The 18,139-nt window shown below is 37.8% G+C and overlaps 1 protein-coding gene and 1 long non-coding RNA gene across 2 annotated transcripts in view; one reads left to right on the top strand and one right to left on the bottom strand.

Annotated features, from left to right (window-relative positions):
* Positions 1–18,008, top strand: LOC129644790 (uncharacterized). Its single transcript, XR_008710988.1, has 6 exons — positions 1–819; positions 1,850–1,951; positions 2,185–2,223; positions 6,308–6,408; positions 7,792–7,892; positions 17,915–18,008. It is a non-coding gene; the product is annotated as an uncharacterized LOC129644790 (long non-coding RNA).
* LOC129644775 (uncharacterized) overlaps positions 9,865–18,139 on the bottom strand; it is a 27,721-nt gene continuing 19,446 nt past the window's right edge. Inside the window, exon 5 of the mRNA XM_055570236.1 lies at positions 9,865–9,973. The gene's annotated coding sequence lies outside the window, so the exon portion shown is untranslated. The remainder of the gene's footprint in view (positions 9,974–18,139) is intronic.

The following is an 18,139-nucleotide window of genomic DNA, read 5'->3' on the forward strand; positions in this document are numbered from 1 at the left end:
TGGATGAAGAACCCATAATTTATAGTATTACTACTCTAAACCAGGATTTTCAGCAGAGGCATACAGCAAAAAATATTAAGCATAAATTGGATCCAAATGAATTGCCATTAACCAAGAAGAAGCTGAAACACCAGAAACCTTGTAAAAGACAGCACGAAAATATAGCAGAAGATGTCAATGATGAAGGTAAGCTACATTAAAACAGAGTATTCAGTAAACATGTAGAGAATGCCTAAAATTGTATACTGACATGCTATGCACTGGGGGGTACAAAAATACAACAGTTTCTAAATTTAGTTAGAAAATGAAAAGGTACAAGCAAAAATGTTAATTTAGTGCAGATAACGCTAAAGGCCAAATGTTAAATACTGTAAATAATTTAAAAGATACCTTGGATAGTTTAGAAATTTCACTGCTAAAGTGGGAGTTTATTTAGACCTTAGAGGAAGAATATGATTTGAATGGAAAAGCGTTGGAAAGTAATTCCCTTGAGACAACAATGGTAAATGAAGGACAATAACTAGCTGTGGCTGTTTGAGAGGATTGAGTTAGATACCTTGATTGGAAGCCAGAAGTTGTATAGTGTGAGAAATAAATATTTTCGACTGATTGATCTCTGGGCTAGAGTGCCATAATCTTTGATGTAACTATTTACATAAGCAGAACATAAATGTATTTCTTTTAAATTTGGAGCACAAAATAGATTGGGTAAATCATTGTCAAGTGCCACTGAGAATCCAGATGAAGTTTGGGATCCTGATGTGAATTAGTAGCAAGCTGTTTGACTTCCTTCATCAGATATCTGTAACAGTGCACAAGGTGTGTAAGATGGAAAATGAGCAGTTGGCATCAGTGCAATCACTCAGGTGACCCATCACTAGGTCTAAGTTGGGTGATTAAGGCATGGTGGTGATAACTAATGAAGAGACTGTAAGAGATGCGTGACAATAATATTGGGGAAGAATTTCAGTGGGAGGAAGGAAGTTGATATGAAAGATAAAGGTGATACTCAAAAGTTATTTTTTTTGCATATTAAATGTCCCCGAGTTGAATGACAAATATAAGCCTGCATTTTATTGCTTTTGATCTTCCAACCGGTGAAGTATAGGTCCATCAAGGATGCTGGCGGCCTTTTTTTTTCTTAAAGATTTTTTTTTTCCTGATGTGGACCATTTTTAAAGTCTTTATGGAATTTGTTACAGTATTATTTCTGTTTTATGTTTTGGCTTTTTGGACGTGAGGTATGTGGGATCTTAACTCCCTAACCAGGTCTCAAACCCACAGCCCCTGTATTAGGAGGCAAAGTCTTAACCTCTGGGCCATCAGAGAAGTCCCTAGCTTCTTATTCTTACCATAACACCATCACTGGTTCTATACTTGCATGAAACACTACGAACCTTAATATGTGAGAGAAGAATAAACAAACGGTATTTGTTGACTTCCTAATCTAAATTGTAGCCTCTTTTAACTTTTCATGTTGGAAAACTGCTCAGTGCCTAAATGAATCAATTGGCATTCTGCAGTTTTCTTGCTCAACTTATCTTTCTTTTCTTTTTTGGGGGTGGGGAGAATGATGGTAAGCTTTGGAGGCAGCATTAGTGAATTAGGGACTCTGTTTTGCTATATTAGACAAAAAGCCTATGGAAAAAAATGAGATTTTTTAAAACTTCTATTTCAGTATTATCTAAAACTGTTTTGAAAATATTTTGCAGGCCTGTTGTGAGAATCAAAAATTGACATGTATTTGATGTGTTCTTAACTGTAAACTACTCTTTAAGCATTGTGTTTATTCATCCAGTTATGTTGCTTCATCTAATTTTGATTCTGCTTGTGTTTTCAATCCTCTCAGATGTCTTGCCTCTTCCATGGAGGCTCATTTCTAAAATCCTGGGTGTCTTGTGCTTTCTCCTAATGGCCATGGCCATTGTGGTAGCTGTTGTTACTGCAAACTGTAAGTAAATACAGAAACTTCCAAACTGTGTTCCCCTCAGGAGCGCTGTTTCATTTCATAGAATATGATAAGCCAAAACAGGCTGAGAATAATTTTAGCTTACCAAAATTCTTCCTTTTTTATTTTCTTTAAAATTGCTGATTTATTTTTATGAAATATAGTCTTTGAGTATCTCATTTTTGAGGTTTCAATTTAAAATAAGAACTGCTCATGATATTTGACTGTTTTTGCAGCATCTTCCAAAAAACCACCTCTCAAAATCCAGCAGAAAGGTAGGTTTTACAGACTGATTTCTTAAACTGATTTAAAAGTATTATTGTGCTGGTCAGAGACCCAGGTTCTATCCCTGGGTCCCTGGAGAAGTGAATGGCTACCCACTCCAGTATTCTTGCCTTGAAGAATTTCATGGACAGAGAAGTTGGGCGGGCTATACAGCTCATGGGGTCGCAAAGAGTCGGACATGACTAAGCGACTAACACTATCACTATCTATCCACACACACGGAGATTTCTCTGGGCAAGTTACTCTAGGATGTGTAATAGAAAATACAAGACATAATTCCAGCCATCAAATAACTTACAGTCTTGTGAAACTGAGGTTTGTGTATAATTAACTGAAATACAGGAAGACAAGGGTAAGGTTTTCTGGGATGTTTTAAGAAATTGTTGTAAGACTTCATATGTTTGTAGGGGAATAGAAATACTTGTAATGAGAACAAATTTTGGAGAAGTAGAGTTTATATTACAGGGGCAAAATATTAACAAACATTAATCTAATGGGGATGTAATGTGAAGACATTCTAGCCCTGAAATGCTGTAATATCAAAGTATGGAGATAAGAACATGAATAGATTCTAGGTCACCAGTATCATATACTATATGAAGGGTACAACACGTCTCAGAAGTGAGAGAAGAAGAAAAATTTTCATTCTAATTCATAATTTTATTATGAGTAATTTTTGTGTTTATGAAATGTTACTCTCATGACAAAGGTGCACTTCTGTTCACAAGGCGTATCTAAGAAATAATAAAGTCAGGCTTTGTGATTTTTTTTTTCCCCAATGCAATCATAGAGAACCTGTGTCTTGGACCTCAGTGTCATTCTTGTCCAGAGAATTGGGTTTGGTTCAGATGCAGCTGTTACTACTTTTCCAAGGAAAAGTTAACTTGGATAGAGAGTCAAAGTGCCTGTTCATCTCTAAATTCCAGTCTCATCAAGATAAACAAGGAGGAGATGGTAAGTTGTGAAACAGAGCATCATAATGGTATGTGAAATATGTGAAGTCGATTGAGTGGATTAAGCTGATAATTATTTGAATTTACCTGACCTCAGCACTAGACAAATGGCTGAAGGGTATGACTAGTTTATCTTTTGTTTACATTTTCATATGCAAAATGTGCCACTGGATCAGGCTCTTATGTAAAGGGGAGAGATGTTTTGAAATAATAAGTAGAAAGACCTTTATGTACAGACAGATACTGTTAGAATCGCCTTATACAAGGCACCTAGAATAGTCAAACTCAGAGTCAGAAAGTACATTGGTAGATGCTAGCGGCAGGGGAGTACATTGCGGGGGAGGGGTGAAGGGGAGTTATTGTGTAGTGGGGACAGAGTTTTGGTTTCAGTTCAGTTCAGTTCAGTCGCTCAGTCGTGTCTGACTCTTTGCAACCCCATGAATTGCAGCACGCCAGGCCTCCCTGTCCATCTCCAACTCCCGGAGTTCACTCAAACTCACATCCATCGAGTCAGTGATGCCATACAGCCATCTCATCCTCTGTCATCCCCTTCTCCTCCTGCCCCCAATCCCTCCCAGCATCAGAGTCTTTTCCAATGAGTCAACTCTTCGCATGAGGTGGCCAAAGTACTGGAGTTTCAGCTTTAGCATCATTGCTTCCAAAGAACACCCAGGACTGATCTCCTTCAGAATGGACTGGTTGGATCTCCTTGCAGTCCAAGGGACTCTCAAGAGTCTTCTCCAACACCACAGTTCAAAAGCATCAATTCTTCAGCACTCAGCCTTCTTCACAGTCCAACTCTCACATCCATACATGACCACAGGAAAAACCATAGCCTTGACTAGACAGACCTTTCTTGGCAAAGTAATGACTCTGATTTTGAATATGCTGTCTAGATTGGTCATAACTTTCCTTCCAAGGAGTAAGCGTCTTATAATTTCATGGCTTCAATCACCATCTGCAGTGATTTTGGAGCCCCCCAAAATAAAGTCTGACACTGTTTTCACTATTTCCACATCTATTTCCCGTGAAGTGATGGGACCAGATGCCATGATCTTAGTTTTCTGAATGTTGAGCTTTAAGCCAACTTTTTCACTCTCCACTTTCACTTTCATCAAGAGGCTTTTGAGTTCCTCTTCACTTTCTGCCATAAAAGTGGTGTCATTTGCATATCTGAGGTTACTGATATTTCTCCTGGCAATCTTAATTCCAGCTTGTGCTTCTTCGAGCCCAGCGTTTCTCATGATGTACTCTGCATATAAGTTAAATAATCAGGGTGACAATATACATCCTTGACGTACTCCTTTCCCTATTTGGACCAGTCTGTTGTTCCATGTCCAGTTCTAACTGTTGCTTCCTGACCTGCCATACAGGTTTCTCAAGAGGCAGGTCAGGTGGTCTGGTATTCCCATCTCTTTCAGAATTTTCCACAGTTTATTGTGATCCACACAGTCAAAGGCTTTGGCATAGTCAATAAAGCAGAAATCGATGTTTTTCTGGAACTCTCTTGCTTTTTTGATGATCCAGCGGGTGTTGGCAATATGATCTCTGGTTCCTCTGCCTTTTCTAAAACCAGCTTGAACATCAGGAAGTTCACAGTTCACGTATTGCTGAAACCTGGCTTGGAGAATTTTGAGCATTACTTTACTAGTGTGTGAGATGAGTGCAATTGTGCGGTAGTTTGAGCATTCTTTGGCATTGCCTTACTTTGGGATTGGAATGAAAACTGACCTTTTCCAGTCCTGTGGCCACTGCTGAGTTTTCCAAATTTGCTGGCATATTGAGTGCAGCACTTTCACAGCATCATCTTTCAGGATTTGAAATAGCTCAACTGAAATTCCATCACCTCCACTAGCTTTGTTCGTAGTGATGCTTTCTAAAGGCCCACTTAACTTCACATTCCAGGGTGTCTGGCTCTAGGTCAGTGATCACACCATCGTGATTATCTGGGTCGTGAAGATCTTTTTTGTACAGTTCTTCTGTGTATTCTTGCCATCTCTTCTTAATATCTTCTGCTTCTGTGAGGTCCATACCATTTCTGTCCTTTATCGAGCCCATATTTGCATGAAATCTTCCCTTGGTATCTCTAATTTTCTGGAAGAGATCTCTAGTCTTTCCCATTCTTTGTTTTCCTGTATTTCTTTGCATTGATTTCTTTGGTTTAGGAAGGTGCAAAAGTCTGGAGACAGATGAAGGTTGAGAGTTTCATAAGAATGTGAATATACTTAGTGCCATCATCAACTGTACAGTTAAATATAGTTCAAATCATATATTTTAGGTTATGTGAACATGTTAGTCGCTCAGTTGTGTCTGACTCTTTGTGACTCCATGGAGTCATGTAACCCATGTAACCCATCAGGCTTCTCTCTCCATGGGATTCTCTAGGCAAGAATACTGGAGGGGGTTGCCATGCCCTTCTCCAGGGAAGCTTCCTAGCCCAGGTGAATTCTACCTCTCTCAAAAAAAGACATTTAGAAAATATTCCTGTTGAATGAATTTTGAAGGAGACAGTTATTACAAGAACTATCCCAATCAGGGGAAAAAGAACCTGGTATATAGCCCAACAACCAGGTAGTATAGCCTTTGTGGTCCAAAAGTTAATGGCAATGTGTGAGCAGTGCCTCACAATCTAGAACAGGATGCGAGGAGATGGAAGAGCTTTCCCTCACTCTGCCAATGGACATCAGCATCGGGTTAAAGCATCCACTGTAAGAATTCTTCTGATAGAGGATGTTTTCTCCATTCTGCACCTGAAGAGACAGGAGTTGGACATTGGGGGTAAAATTAATCTTCAAGACATCTATAAAGGTCTTGCTTATAGACCCTGCTGCCATTCCTTTAAAAACCTTACTCCCTTATTTATTTATTTATTTATAAATATCTCATATTTATTTATTTTCTGTGTCTCCCATGAGAACTGGGAATTTTGTTTTGTTTCTTGCTGTATCATTAGCTAAATCTCAAAATGGTTTTGGAATATAGCATGTGATAATGAGTTTGTGGACAGGATGAATTGAATAAAGATAAACACGGTGTTGAATTTTTTAAAGAGGACTCTCATGCAGTTGATGAAAAGATAATAACGAGAACTTTGTATTTGCATGTATTTGTTTATCACTAGCATTTCTTCTCCTTAAAGTCTTTCTTTTGGATTGGAGTCTACTATAATGAAACTGGCAGGCACTGGCTGTGGGAAAATGATTCACTTCTGCCTTATGATATGTAAGTATCTATCTGACATAATTGCAATCTTCTTTGCCCTTGGTTTAATTGCTGCATTTGCCCAAAATAATAGAAATAAAGGGTGCCCAAGACACAATTTCAAGGACATTTAGGTAATTGGGAAAAGAGACAGTAACTTAAATCCAATCCCATGTTCAGAATTGTAGCCTCCAGAAGCAGATAACATAACTCAGTTCCTTAATAAGTCCTCTCCTGAGAATTTTTCTTACACATCATCTCAGTTTGCTAGGGCTCTCATAACAAAGCACTGCAGATGGAGTAGCTTAAACAGCAGAAATTTATTTTCTTGAATGCAGAGGATAGAAGTCCAAGGTCAAGGTGCTGGCACTTTGGTTTCTTCTGAGGCCTCGCTCTGTGGGTCTACAGGTGGTCTTCTCCCTATACCTGTTTATGTGCAAATTTCCTCTTGTAAGGACAGCAGCAATATTGGATTAGGGCCCACCCTAATAACCCCTTTTAACTGAAATAATTCTTGAAATACCTTATCTACACTCATATTCTAGGGTAATGGAGGGTAGGATCCCAATGTATGCATTTTTAATGGGACACAATTCAGCTCATAACACAAATCATGGATTAAAATCTTACTTCCTCACTAACCATAGTGCTCGATAAGACCCAACTTCCAGGTCATTAATATAGCTTTAAAATCTCCTTGCATTTTTACATTCTACCCACCATCTGCCTAAACACTATGGACAATAAAAATGTTTATTTTCCTCACCAGAAAAATGTGATGATACCTGTTATTCATAGGCTTTTCACTCTTTTGTTTTTAAGTTGTCTGTCTACTTCTATAAGCAATGATAATCAGCCTGATCTCCATCCTCTCAGACGCTTACATCCTTACTTGAGTTTTTATCAAATATTTAAGGTTCTGTAATCTATCAATACAGAGAAGGCAATGGCACCCCACTCCAGTACTCTTGCCTGGAAAATCCCATGGATGGAGGAGCCTGGAAGGCTGCAGTCCATGGGGTTGCTAAGAGTCGGACACGACTGAGTGACTTCCCTTTCACTTTTCACTTTCATGCATTGGAGAAGGAAATGGCAACCCACTCCAGTGTTCTTGCCTGGAGAATCCCAGGGACGGCGGAGCCTGGTGGGCTGCCGTCTATGGGGTTGCACAGAGTCGGACAGGACTGAAGTGGCTTAGCAGTAGTAGTAATCTATCAATAACTTTTAAATTTGTAAAAATCTTAGTTATCTGTGCTACTGATAGAAATTCAATTTGATTCAATTATATTATATGTACATTGCATTTTAAGTGTTTATATATAAAATGAAAGTTTTATATTTCTTCTCTTTGGTATTTACTTGTTATACAATTTCACGAAGACTATACCATTTCTTCTGTTTCAGGTTTTCTCTTCCTACACCTGTATTAAGACATAACTGTCTATCTTACAAATCAGGAGAAGTTTATCTAAGTGAAAGCTGTGAAATTAAACAGACTTACATTTGTAAGAATCACCTTATTTTTTGATACATATATGTGGGTGGAATCTAGAAAAATGGTCCAGATGAACCTACTTGCAAAACCTCTAGCAAAGCTAGAGACACAGATGTAGTGAACAAATCTGTGGACCCCAAGATGGATGGAAAGGGGGAGTGGGATGGATTGGGAGATTGGGATTGACCTATATACACTGCCATATATAAAATAGATAACTAATGAGAACCTACTATCTAGCACAGGGAACTCTACTCAGTGCTCTATGGTGACCTATAGTTGTAAAGCAATTATACTCCAATAATAAATAAAAAATAGAATCACCTTATTTATTCTGTAAATTCAAAGCAAAGATGAGCATTACTCTTATCTAATTCTACACCTTGATAGAATCGCCAATGGTCACTATCTTGGTCTATAGAGAAAATATGTAAATGAACACCTTTAGTAAAAATGAAATGTTCTCAAAATATACTGCAATGCTATTTTATAAATGTACTATAATTTTGTTGAGTGGATATACTTTCATTTATATGACTTTTCATGAAATAACACTGTGATAATACTCAGAATATATATGCCAATGCACTTTAGGAGACATTGCCTTAAATATTTTCTGAATTACGCCATGAGATAAAGTTAATGAGACAAGGTTAGACTGTGTTGGACATTAAACAGTTGTCTTATGTAAACTTACAGTATTGTCACTGATGTATGTATTGCTTTTTTTGTCTATAAAATTGTCAAAATATATTGTTAAGCGATAGAACACGACCAGATATAGAGATTAGTATAACTGCACAAGAAATAGAATTGTTCCATAATTTTTTCAAAATTAGTTTTCAGCTTGATTACTACCCAAAAGTCCAGTTTATTTTGTAACATGGTGACTCTGAGATAGCTAATTAGACCCACAGGTGACAATGTGGTTTAAAGGATTTTGCTTTAAAGTCTCAATTGTGAAATGTTCATTCCTTTAAGTTATTCTGTTGCATAGTATTTTAAAAAAATCAAAAATAAGTGATTAGTATTTATTTCATTTTAATTGTATCAAAGCCTTTAGAATTATTAAAACAATAGTGATGACAAGCTGTGGTTCATCTTCTCTTAGTCTTAAAACCCTCTATACCTTTTACACATACAGACACAATAAGCTCCCTTTTATGTTTATTTAATAAGATTTGGTCTAAAATTATATGCAAAGAGCAAAAGTTATGCTTTACCAAAGTTCTTATTTCACTAGAGCAGAAGCAACGTGATAATGCCAGAATTAGATATAATCGTCCCTTGATATCTACAGGAGATTGCTCCCAGGACCCTTGGTGGGTGCCAAACTGTGTAGATGTGTCAAGGTCGTCATATAAAATATTAGCATATATTTTACAATATTTGTATAGCTGCTAAGTCGCTTCAGTCGTATCCGACTCTGTGCGACCCCATAGACGGCAGCCCACCAGGCTCCCCCGTCCCTGGGATTCTCCAGGCAAGAACACTGGAGTGGGTTGCCATTTCCTTCTCCAATGCAGGAAAGTGAAAAGTGAAAGTGAAGTCGTGTCTGACTCTAGCGACCCCATGGACTGCAGCCTACCAGGCTTCTCCGTCCATGGAATTTTCCAGGCAAGAGTACTGGAGTGGGGTGCCATTGCCTTCTCCATATAAATGTATGGCTTATGTACAAAAAATAACTTTGGTGTATTATTTACATATAACAAATGTACATATAAGTCCTATCTAGGTTATTTATACCTAATACAATGTAAATACTATGTAAGTTGTTGTTAATACAATGTAAGTACTATGTAGATAGTCGCCTGGGTGTGGCAAATTCAAGATTTGCTTTTCAGAAATTTCTAGCTTTTTAAAAATTCATGATTAGTTGAATTGGAAGATGCAAAACCCATGGTGCAGAGGTCCAACTGTGCTGTATTTGTTCTTAATCCAAGCATTTCCATTGATGAAAATAACCAATAAACAGTCTCTAATAGGAGCAGAAAAGAGCTTTATTTGAGGCAAACTGAGGACTATAATCTGGAAGGCAGACTCTCCAATAACTTCTCTGGAGAAGCAGGATTTTCAGCATCATTTCATATCCTGTTAGAACAAAGAACAATAAGCAAGTCAGGGATACATTCCTTCAAAGTGAAAGTGAAGTTGCTCAGTTGTGTCCGACTCTTTGCGACCCCATGGACTGTAGCCTACCAGGCTTTTCCGTCCATGGGATTTTCCAGGCAAGAGTACCAGAGTGGGTTGCCATTTCCTTCTCCAGGGGATCTTCCCAACCCAGGGATTAAACCCGGGTCTCCCGCATTGCAGGCAGACGCTTTACCCTCTGAGCCACCAGGGAAGCCCAGCATTCCTTCAAGGATTCACAAAAAAAGAAAAAAGATTAGCATGTATGCAGAGGGTCAGTGTGGCAGTGGCACCTAGGAAGAGAATCTTATCATCAAAGGAGGATCAGCATTGGCATCCCCAGAAGGGAGCATTTAATTTTTATTTTTAACATGGACATTCTTTACTTTTGATCAATGTGTCCTTTTCTTTAATAATTAAAGCAGATGTACAGTGTATGTTTGATAGGCCACAAATAGGGTGTTAGTTTCCCTGGTGGCTCAGATGGCAAAGAATCTGCCTGCAGTGTGGGAGGCCTGGGCTCGATCCCTGAGTCTGGAAGATCTCCTGGACAGGGAATGGCAACCCATTGCAGTATTCTTGCTTGGATAATTCCATGGACAGAGGAGCCTGGAAGCCTGCAATTCATAGGGTCACAAAGAGTCGGACATGTCTGAACAACTAACACTTTAACTTTAGTATAAAATTCAAGTTAACTTATGCATAAGCCAGAATGACTTCCACATCCCTCATTAAGTCAAAACTCCTTTTGTTGGTTTCTTCCACTCCTCCATACTTATTTGGCTATGCTTTTATTCTTTAAATATTTCCCTTTCTAGATGGTCATTTTAAGCAAAAAAATTTCCCTTCCTAGATGGTCATTTTAAGCAAAAAATTTCTTTCCTAGATGGTCATTCTAAGCAAAAAAGCAGATCAGAGCAACTTTTCAGAGTTTATTAGCTTTGTACTCTGGTATGTAGTTTCATGAGGATTTTTTTTAAAGTTTCCTTTTTGAGTTATGGTTTTCTCTGATATATGGCAAAGAGTGAGATTGTAGGAGCAGATGGTAGTTCTATATTTAGTTTTTTAAGGAACCTCCAGACTACTCTCCGTAGTGGCTGTACCAATTTACCTTCCCAGCAACAGTATAGGAGGGTTCCCTTTTCTCCACATCCTCTCCAGCACTTATTGTTTGTAAAATTTTTAGTGATGGCTATTCTGATTGGTGTGAAGTAATATCTCATTGGTGTTTTGATTTACATTTCTCTAATAATTAGTGCTGGGAAAGAATGAGGGCAGGAGGAGTGGGGGCTACAGAGGATGACATTGTTGGATGGTATCATCCACTCAAAGGACATAAGTTTGAGCAAACTCTAAGAGATAGTGAAGGACAGAGAAGCCTGGCGCACTATAGTCCATGGGTTTGAAAAGAGTTGGACACAATTGAATTGAATAACAGTGATAATTCATCATGTTGAGCATCTTTTCATGTGTTTTTTTGGCAGATCTGTTTAAATCTTCCACCCATTTTTTTAATTGGCTTGTTTGTTCTTTTGATATTGAGCTGCATGAGCTGTTTGTATATTTTGGAGATAAATCCCTTGTGGGTCACTTCATTGCAAATATTTTCGCCCATTCTGTGGGTTATCTTTCATCTTCTTTATGGCTTCCTTTGCTTTGTAAAACCTTTTAAGTTTAATTAGGTCCCATTTGTTTATTTTTATTTTTATTATTCTAGGAGGTGGATCAAAAATATCTTTCTGTGATTTATGTCAGAGAGTGCTCTGCCTATGCTTTCAACTTGATTCCCTTAAAGTTATATAATCACTTACAACAACGCAGCCCACGTGCTACAATACATGGTTTTATTACCTACTGTTGAAGGGCAATATCTGAAGCATTGACATGCCGTGTTACAACTCATCTTGTTTAGAAGTCAGTGAATAATATAACTGAATTATTAGTATAAGCAGGCAAATATCATACATAATTTATAGACATTTCCCCCAAATATCCCTGAAGTATATATTAACATTATCCTTTGAAGAAGAACCTGAAAAGCTGTTGAACCACAGAATAAATTAAGCACTGCCATTCATATCATTGTTACATTGTGAAAATTTACTAACAGAACTGGTGATAGAATTTTATAGCAAGCATAAATATATTCGTCACCCAGATTGTACCATTAACATTTGAGTATATTTTTTCCATTACCTATCTGTCTCCTATGCTTTTATCTACCTTGATACACCTTATTTTTTATACATTTCAAAATAATTTCCAGATATTAGCACACTTCCCTCCTGAGTACTATAGCATGTATATCACTCACTAGAGTTCAATATTTGTTTACAATTCTCTTGTTCTTTTGAATTATAATTTGCATACAATAAGTGCACAGATTTTTGTGTTATTATTCAATAAGTTTATCATACAGTCTGCTGCAAATTCTGATCAAGATGCAGAGTATTGGTCTTCACTGGTGGTCCAGGGGTTAAGAATCCTACCAATGTAGGGGACACAGGTTCAGTTGCTGGTCTGGGAAGATTCCACGTGCCATAGGGCAACTAAGCCCATGCACCACAACTGCTGAGCCTGCTTGCCCTAGAGCCTGTGCTCCACAACAAGAGAAGCCACCGCAATGAGAAGCCTTGCACGGCAACTAGAAAGTAGCCCCTGCTCCCTGCAACTAAAGTCTGCTCATAGCAACAAAGACTCAGTGCAGCCAAAAATAAACAAACAAATAAATTAAATTATTTTCTAAAAAGGCAAAGATTATTACTCTTTCCCAGAAGATTCCCTCAAGTTCATTCCAATAGATCCCTACCCACTCTTTAAAGTCAACCACTATTCTGATATTTCTCTAGTATATTTTGTATATTCTTTTTCAAGAATTATTTCAAATTCTGTTTTGTTATGTTTTGTATAAAACATTTTTTCTTCCAGTGTAATATTTGTGTGATTCATCTATGTTATTATATGTGATGTTCAGATTTCACACAAAAATTGATATTAATTTCCACTGATTTTTTTTTCCTAAGGTGGGCAAGGTTTTATATTTGTACTTTAGAGTTCTTTTGGCAGCCTTACTTTGACAGTCATACTTCCAGAAATGATGACTTCATTTTCACCATTTTCATGGAATTCAGTCGGGTTTTGGTGCCGTGTTATCACAGATTAGCACCAAGTATAGGATTGCTTCTGATTGCATAGGCTTCTACTATGTACTAGACTTTTGATTCTTAAAGTTGGCTCCATTGTTTCCTGGTGGAGGAGACCACAGAGCACTGGGCATTTCTCCCTTCCTACTCCTGGTAGATTAATTACATCAGATGCTTGACCCCTTCTTGGAGTTACCCATGATGCCTCACTGTTGTCAGCACTTTTCTAAGCAATAGTGTTTCTATTTCACTTTACTCAACCAATTCCAGCAACATGACTACTCTGTACCAGGCCCTCAGTTTTTGAGATTATTTATATTCTGACCGTTGTGATTGTTTTCATATAAAGCCACTCAAAATGGTAATAGTTAAGGTGTTTAACGGATCACCATGACCCATATCATTCTTGGGCATCTAGTTGTTTTTGAATTTTAGTATGGCGTCTTCAAAAATTTATGAAAGAAATGAAAGAAAGACTCTCCTTTCCTTCTTCTTAGTAAGGCAATTTGATCACTGAATGAGGCTTTCCCCAGAAAGATACATGCGTGTGTGTGTGTGTGTGTGTGTGTGTATTTTCAACCAAAAATAAAACATATAAGGGATTTGGCATCTATATCTAGTTCTATTACTGGAAAAAGAAAATGTAGTTAGAACCAACTAGGTCCAAGATGGTGGAAGATTTAACTTTCAGTAGACCTTGAGCCTCTTTATATGCTCATTATAATTCATTAGCATAAGCTAAAGGGCATACCCACAGGCACCATGGCAGTTCTGAAGCTGACCATAAAAGGAAACAGAGTGGGCACTGGACCAATTCCTGGAAATCCCTGCCCCTTCCCCAAAATGTTGAAAAAATTCTCCTGTTCATTGTGTGTGCTTGGTCATTCAGTTGTGTCTGACTCTTTATGACTATTTGGACGGTAGCCCACCAGGTTCCCCTGTCCATGGGTTTTTTTTCAGGCAAAAAAACTGGAATGCGTTGCTATTTCCTCCTTCAGGGGGACTTCCTGACCTAGGGATCAAACTCAGGTCTCTTGCTTTGCAGGCAGATTCTTTATCTGCTGAGCCATCAGGGAAGCACTGAAATTACCCAGTCCATGAAAATTAATCACCCCATATTTTGGGGCCTCTTGCCTTCTGAGATGGCTACTCTCTGTCTGTGGAATGTGTTTCTCTCTAAATAAATCTACAGAGAGAGAGAGAGAAAAGAAGTAGTGTGACCGTATCTTGTACTTAACACAATCCCTGAACTGGTGCTGTCTTTAACCCTTTTTATTGTCTGTTAGTTTTCTTATTCATCTCTTAAAGTTTTGTCTCATAACAAACATGGATTTTAAAATCTTATTGCTTTAAATTCTTAGCTTTCTATAATCTTCCTAAAACTTCCATTTAAATACAGAGGTTTTAGAGCTGGTTGCTAGGAATGGATTGTTTCCTTCCACATGTTCTGTAACTCATGCCTGTCTCATTCACTTATTATTTTAGGAATTATTTTTACCATGGTTGCATAGTCTAGTTTTCTGTTTTGCTTAGCATGAATATCTATATATCTGTTCTTATAACTTTCTTGTCCAATTACAATTTAGTTCCCTAAGGGGGAATAATTCAAGTTTTCAAAAAATTTTATTTTTTTTAATACAAGTGGAAAGTATGCCAGGTATTTGGGAGCTTTTCCTGATAATGCATTTTCTTTCCCAGTATTTTCTTCTAAAAAATATGGTACTCAATGCACTCACTTGAAAAGAAATCTCTGGGGAATAAATATATCATTTAGAATATGATTGTAACATTTATATCATCATATATATGACTTGCATGAATGATTTCTCCATCCTAATATAATTCTAACTTTCATTAAAGACTTTTCCAGCCTCATATTATTTCACATTTTTTTCTGTCTCTTCTTCCTCTTTCTGTCCTCTTCCAAATAAAAGCAATCATGATTTTGAAGCGAATTCTATTACTTGTGATAATGTATGCCCAACTGATAATGCTAATGTTCATGTTCCCACACCTCTAAGCTTGCAAATTAAGAATCCTGAGATAGGAAGATTATTCTCGATTATCCAGGTGTGTCGTAAATGTAATCACAAGTATCCTTTCAGGATGGAAGTAGAGTGTGCCTTGACAGGTGATCAGTGAGAGGCAGGAAAGTGTTGTGGCTGCAAAAACAGAGACTGGAGTGATGTGGCCACGATTCAAGAAATGCTGGGAGCCACAAAAGCTGGATGAGGCAAGGATGAGACTTGAAGCTTGCAGATGAAACCAGCCCTGATGAAATCTTAACATTGGCCCTCATTTAGATTTCTAGCCTCCAAAGCTATAGGAGAATAAATTTCTGTTGTTTTCATTTACTTACTAAGATTGTAGTGATTCCTTGCTGTAGCAATAGCAAACAAATATAGATACTATATAAGAATGTGCTCAGTCGCTCAGTCATGTCAGACTCTTTGTGATCCCATGGACTGTAGCTTGTCAGGCTCTTCTGTCCATGGGATTTTCCAGGCAAGAATACTGGAGTGGGTTGCATTCCCTTCTCCAACTATATAAGAATATTGTCTCGTCAAATATAGAGCTCAATCAGACTTCCCTGAGGGTCTTGCAGGGGCCTGGGTTCAGTCTCTGGTCAGGGAGCAAAGGTCCTACATGCCATGGCGTTCCTGAGTCTGCACACTCTGGAGCATGTATGTCACGACTAGAGAGCTGGTGCACCACGATCAAAGACCCTGCATGATACAACAAAGATGACTTGTGCTGCAAAAAAGATCTGATACAGCCAAATAAATACATAAATATATATTTTTTAAATATAGAGCTCAAACAGAAGGTGTGGGACACAGGATGTCTGATTTGAGGGGATGATCATGATTGGAAAATAAATTGGTGCAAGTTCACTGCCCCAGTGAGGACAACTATAGGTACAGGGCTCCATGAGGATTTTCCAGGAATGAAACCTGCACAAAATATAAACGAAATGAAGGAGCAAGCCTCCAAAACATTTTGGGGAGGAGCCATGAAAACAGTGCAAAGGCTTTCAGATGCAAGATGGCATGGTTTGTTTGAGGAACAGCAAGAAGGCATTGTGACCAGAGCTGAGTGAATGAAGAGAAGAGGGATAGGAAATGAGACTGGAGGACTAGTCAGGCAAGCAAGGATGTGTCGATTAGTTTGGATCTTATTTGAAGAAGGGAGCAGCACTGGTGAGGGTCCAGTCAGGTACACTAAGCCCAGGCCAGATCATTAAATGGAGGGAATTTAATACAGGAAAATATTTCCAAAGCAGTTATAGATCTGAAAAGACAGGGAGAAAGAAGACAGCCCAGAGATGAGAAAAACAGAAAGTGGGAACCATTCCCAGGGCTGGAGGAGATGAGGGAGCAGGTGGGTCTCCAAAGCCACTTAGTGGGAACTAGGACCACAGTTCCAGTTGGTGGGATGGTGTCTGGTGGGGCCTGGGAAGTGGAGGCAGTTGCTGTTTGGCAGGAGTTAAATCCATTTGGTGTAACCATGGTGGGAGATGTAGCCATGGTGGGAGATGTAGCCTGAAGCAGAGAGAGAGATGCAAGAACACCAGGCTTCTCACCACTTTCCACCTTTCAAATGTCAAGCCACTTGCTCCCATTGACTGAATTGGACCGGATTTGGTTGGTGTGAAAATTGACATATATTTTGTGGGAAACAGCACCTGAGTTAGGAGAAGAGCAGGGGAAAGTGGTGGGGGACAAAAAGGGTAGTGACTGACACAGGGTGGAAGAAAGCAGGTCTCCCAAGGACAAAGGACCAGTGTTTTGGGAGAGATATTTCTTGTACCCAATCAGAAGTATGACTTGTTAACACAGTTATTTTGTGAAGAGATTCATTAAACCTATCTTGTCTAATCTGCATGTCAGCTTCTTTATTGTGACATGTGGGTAAGATCACTAAGATAAATTATCAATATGGAACCATGTGTAGAAGGGTTCAGGAATGGTGGGGGGAGGGTTGTATTGAAAACATGTTTGGCAAAGAAAGAATTGAGAATACTTTATTTGATATACTGACATGAGAGATACAAGTGTCTTATCCCTTATCCACAATGCCAAAATCCATATCTCTGTAAAGTAAAACATTTTTACCTGTTTGGCCCCAGGGCCTGAACTAAGCTAATTATAGATTTCCCACTTCACATTTTGCTGAACAAATATTATTTTGTATAATTGATTTTGTATATATATATAATATAATTTTGTATATATATATATAAAATATAATTTTGTATAATTGATTTTCAAATGACCTCACTGGGAACTAATTCATATATGTATTCATATGTAATGCTTATTAATAAAAAGTATTAATCTTAAAATTCCTTTTTCTTCACAGGCTTTACATATGATATCATGGACTTTACACATTATACTTTCTTTAAAGAAATGATGAGAAAGAACTGTCTATAAAAGAACAATCACTGTTTGTCATTTGATTTGTCTTTATTTTCTGACTCTGTTGAATGTTATGTGTGATTCATGTTGGCTATGTCTCATGTCACTCTGGATTAGAATAACATGTTTTAAATTTAGAAATTTGAGTTCTATTTGTAAAATAAGCTTTAAATTTTAGATTGTGTTCTTGCTAAAACTGACATTTAACTACACAGTCTTGCAACTGATTTCTAAGAATAGGTTGATTCTCTTAATATATTCTGCAAAACCATGGTTGTGTGATTCACTTTTTATCTCAGGAATAATTTTTGTCATATGATAGCTTTCTTTTCTTCCAGTGTGAGTTGCCTGTTCTGAAAACTTTCCATTGAGTTCAATCACTTTTCAGTGGTGCTGAGGAAATTGAGACAGACAATAAAGATTTTTACTAAGGTAAATATTTTTTAAAAATCGTATTTAATAGCAACCAGAATAACTTTTGTTTGGTATTATTGAGACCCTTCCCCATGGCAATTTAGGTGTTCCTGATGTGTCTTTATTTTCCAGTATTTCCATCTACGGAA

The sequence above is a fragment of the Bubalus kerabau genome, chromosome 1 (genome assembly GCF_029407905.1).
Source record: "Bubalus kerabau isolate K-KA32 ecotype Philippines breed swamp buffalo chromosome 1, PCC_UOA_SB_1v2, whole genome shotgun sequence".
Taxonomy (NCBI): domain Eukaryota; kingdom Metazoa; phylum Chordata; class Mammalia; order Artiodactyla; family Bovidae; genus Bubalus; species Bubalus kerabau.